This window comes from Montipora capricornis, chromosome 14, assembly GCF_036669925.1.
Source record: "Montipora capricornis isolate CH-2021 chromosome 14, ASM3666992v2, whole genome shotgun sequence".
NCBI classification, from domain to species: Eukaryota; Metazoa; Cnidaria; class Anthozoa; order Scleractinia; family Acroporidae; genus Montipora; species Montipora capricornis.
The window spans coordinates 22,855,124-22,859,094 of NC_090896.1; the positions used below are offsets into that span (position 1 = coordinate 22,855,124).

The 3,971-nt window shown below is 37.7% G+C and overlaps 1 pseudogene; it reads right to left on the reverse strand.

The window, feature by feature from the left end:
* On the reverse strand, positions 1-3,484 carry LOC138031695 (uncharacterized; annotated as a pseudogene).
* Positions 3,485-3,971: the final 487 nt, after the last annotated feature.

The following is a 3,971-nucleotide window of genomic DNA, read 5'->3' on the forward strand; positions in this document are numbered from 1 at the left end:
CTATTTTGACCAACTATCAGATGTCATGTCTGGGAACTTCTTTCTTGTGTAACCTACAAACAAATAAGAACAGGAAATTGCTTAGACAAGCTAATTTTATCAAGAACATAGCCAAATATAATGCGAGGATCATATCTTCACTTGATTTCATATCCGCAGTTCATACATGTATATGATCCATTTCATATATCATTTCATCATTGATTCACTCCTCACGGGAACATTAGAACCCACAAATGACCAGCTCCCAACGTCAATAGCTTCATAGCTCAGTTGGTTAGAGCGTCGCACCAGTATTGCGATGTCACGGGTTCAAAACCCCGTTGAAGTCCTGAATTTTTTCAGGCTTCTCTAGGCAATTACAAAACATTGCGTTCATAACTGCGAGGATCATAGCTTCACTTGTTTCAGTATAATATCTTAATTCTTGCACTTCAAAACATCATTATTGACAACTTCTTAAAATGCATCTGAATTTTTTTTTTTTAATGTAAAAATTTTTAAGAATTTGCAATTCATTGCATTAAGCTGCCCTTTAGAAAAATGGCTCATGCAGAGTAAACATTTGTATTATTGCAAGAAGTACAAATGTGAAGTTATGATTACACTTACTCAAGATGCTCTCTAGAATGTCTGTATCAACACACGGTCTTCCATTTTTCCTCCAAGACTCCTCCCTACAAGATCATCATCTCTGTAAAAACAGCTTAGCAGAAAACAAGCTGTGGCTGTTGCTGTTTCTTTGTAGATGCCTTGGTAAGATGGCTGTCATAGATGTAGACATCTTCGTGATGACAGTTCAATCATCTGTAAGCAACAAAATGTGTTCATTAATGACAGTTTGATCATTTATATATATTTTATATACAAGTACTGTATAAATCTAGTGATCACACTGTATGAGGTGAGTCACTCTAGTGTTTGATTGTACATGTACATCTGCTACAGTATTGTGAAAAAGTAATGAGAGAGAAATGCGCGAATTTCGTTCTTTGTCCCTGCGAACTTTCGACGAAATTTCGCTCGAAAATTTGAGCGGCGTTTTGCGATGTTTCCAGCGTAATTTCGCTAAAACAAAAAGAGAAAATTCGCCGCATTTCGAGCCCAGCGCGAAAATTCGCTAAAACAAAGAGAGAAAGTCGCCGCATTTTCGAGACCAGCGCGAAAAACCAAAAGCGTAATTTCGCTTGTTGTACGCGAAATTTCGTAGTGTGGTTTGTAAACATCGATCAATATCGATCGGCTATTCAGTTTTGTAAACAAACTGTAGTCACTTTGACAGCACTTTGATGATCAGTACATGTATTTTGGAAATAGTTCAGTAGTTGTGTCCATTTCAATTCTCTACAAAATTCTCCCTTGTAACGTGTTTTATTCATCTTTCTCGGCAGAGAAGACTTGACAAAACATATGCAATTTCAATCCTTTGGTTGTGAGGACAAACTGTTGTCGACAATGCAAAGCCTGTAAATATAAAAGAGCTGGCCAGTGTTATCTTGTAGCCTCACAGCGGCAAAAAAATGGTTCCCGGTTTACATTTGTATACACCAGAAGTGTTTATTGACATGATGTCTTATACGTATGAAAAGCTTACTTACCAATTTTCAGGATAACTTTTAACTTTTTGTCATGCGCCGGCAAGTCACTGCAGTGAAAAAAACATCAATAGTTCCATCTCCATTCGATGAGAAACTTTAAATTCAGTGGTAAAAGACTTAAACACATAGCTTAAAAGCCTTGCGTGATCGCAGCTTCTTTGTTATTTTTTTGACCAGGGAAGAGCACTGTACGATGCATTTCAACTTTCATTTCCACACATGTGCAAGTTGTCAGTGAATGCGGATTTTCGGTCAAAGTGAATTTTCCTCGAAATTTCGGAACTTAAACAATAGGCATTGTGAAAATTCGGCGAATTTTCTGCGACTTTCGCGCTAGACAAAAATTCGCCATTTTTCGTCGAAAAGCCCCAAAATTCGCGAATTTCGTCAAATTACGTTCTCATTACTTTTTCACAATACTGTATTTAGGTCATGACATTTGACCAGCTTTGGGGCTGAACAATCTCTTAGTGTGATTAGAAAGAAAAGTTTTAGTGCAGATAGGTTTTTAGGTATATTTGAATGACAAGAATGATTTTGGCATAAGTGTATTAACCAGTAGTTTAGTGATGTCATATATTCTGCAGGTATTCCTCTTACTTTATATCTTTCTGCAACCTCCTTGGATATTTTCCCTGGTCTGGGGGCGTCACTTGGTTGCACCTCCATCCTTTGAGCATTTAATTCCTCTGTTAGTTGTGCATTTTGCCTCTCTCAGCTCTTTGTTTTCCAGCAGCAGATGGCGACACTGAGCACACTCGGGCTCTACAACTTGCCTTCTTGGGCACTTCTTAGCTGTTAGAGGGTTTGCTCTTCGTCACTTTTGCCAGTTGTTGGTCTCTCGCGAGTTTTGATAATATTACTTGCCCCAAGGACATCAATATCCGCGGTATAGCATTCCATCACTCCACTATCATCAAAATCTGAAAAATGAAAGATCCTCAATTCATTAAAGAACTTTTATATCCATAGCAGTGGCTGTAACCCGTAACACTTGTTACAGCTTACGGGTGTATGAAGATATTGATTGCTGTCACATTACACGTGCATACAGGGCAATATAACCATTACACTGCTACTGGTGATATCTCCAGTGTAACTGCTGCTTCCAGACTTAGTCACTGTGATAGCCCTGCTATGAACTTTGTCTTCAAATACAAACTGAACCCTGATACCAATAATATTATTGTAATTTTTTTCTGTTCTGTGCACTGTATTACAATATTACATGTATTTTAAAGGCACACTAAAACAAGTTCGCTTATGCATCTACATTATTTCCAATGAAAAAACAACTAAATTTTCCCAGCTGGGTGTTTTCGTACCACAAAACCGTATTCATTGCATGACTTATGTGACATGTACACCTGCATCTGTTTCAAGTTTATCTGTTTTTAATTGTCTGCAGCTCACACAATATCATTAGAATATTAAGGGTCTACTTACCTAAATATTCATCATTATATATGCATTTCGCCAGTAAAATTATAAAATAGTAAAAGGTAAAAACTGTTAAAATGTTTGACTAAACGTTTTCGATCTTGCGATCATCTTCAGAGAGATCGAAAACGTTTAGTCAAACATTTTAACAGTTTTTACCTTTTACTATTTTATTCATCATTACCTCCATCGTCCTCCTCTGACATATCCCTTGTTCTCATTGCATTCTTATTGTTGACTTCAAGTACATTCTGTGCATCACCTCCTTCTTTTCTTTTGACTTCTTTCTCCCTTCTTTTAAGATCAGCCTTCTTTCTTGCAAGCTCCATCTCCTTCTCCTCCACATCCCTATCATGTTCATTCACCATAACAATTGAACGGTTTAGCTGTGACATCTGGCCAAGGACATTGAAGTCTCTTTCATCTAGGGCCTTCTTCTTTTGCATTTTTTCTTTCTTCTTCTCCTCCCTTTCTTTATCAGCTTCATTTTTTTTGTTGGCTTATAGCTTTGGAGGAAACCCTGGCTGGACTTTTTGCTTTTTTTTTTCTCCCAGACTGTTTGTTTTCTTTTTTGGTTGACCTGCCTCTTTTTTTAGTCATGGCATCCATTGCAGCTTTACTTTTTGTCATCTGTTAAAATGAATGTAAAACAGTTTCAGTTACATATTATTTCATTTTTTTATTCATTGCTCAAAGGCTTGAAAAGATCTGCATGTAAGCCAGGGTGCACTCCGCCTAACCTCCATGCCAAGTCTCTGTTAAGCAGCCTAAGGCTATGTCTACACTATACCGGATAGCTTGTGTGCTGGCACAAAGACCATATCGGATAGGGCTTCTGTTCACAAAGGGAAGGCTGATTTTCAAAATGGAGCGACGCTGCCCTGCTTCGATCTTTAAAGTGAATCGTCGTATATCGGATAGGTTCTTGTGCCA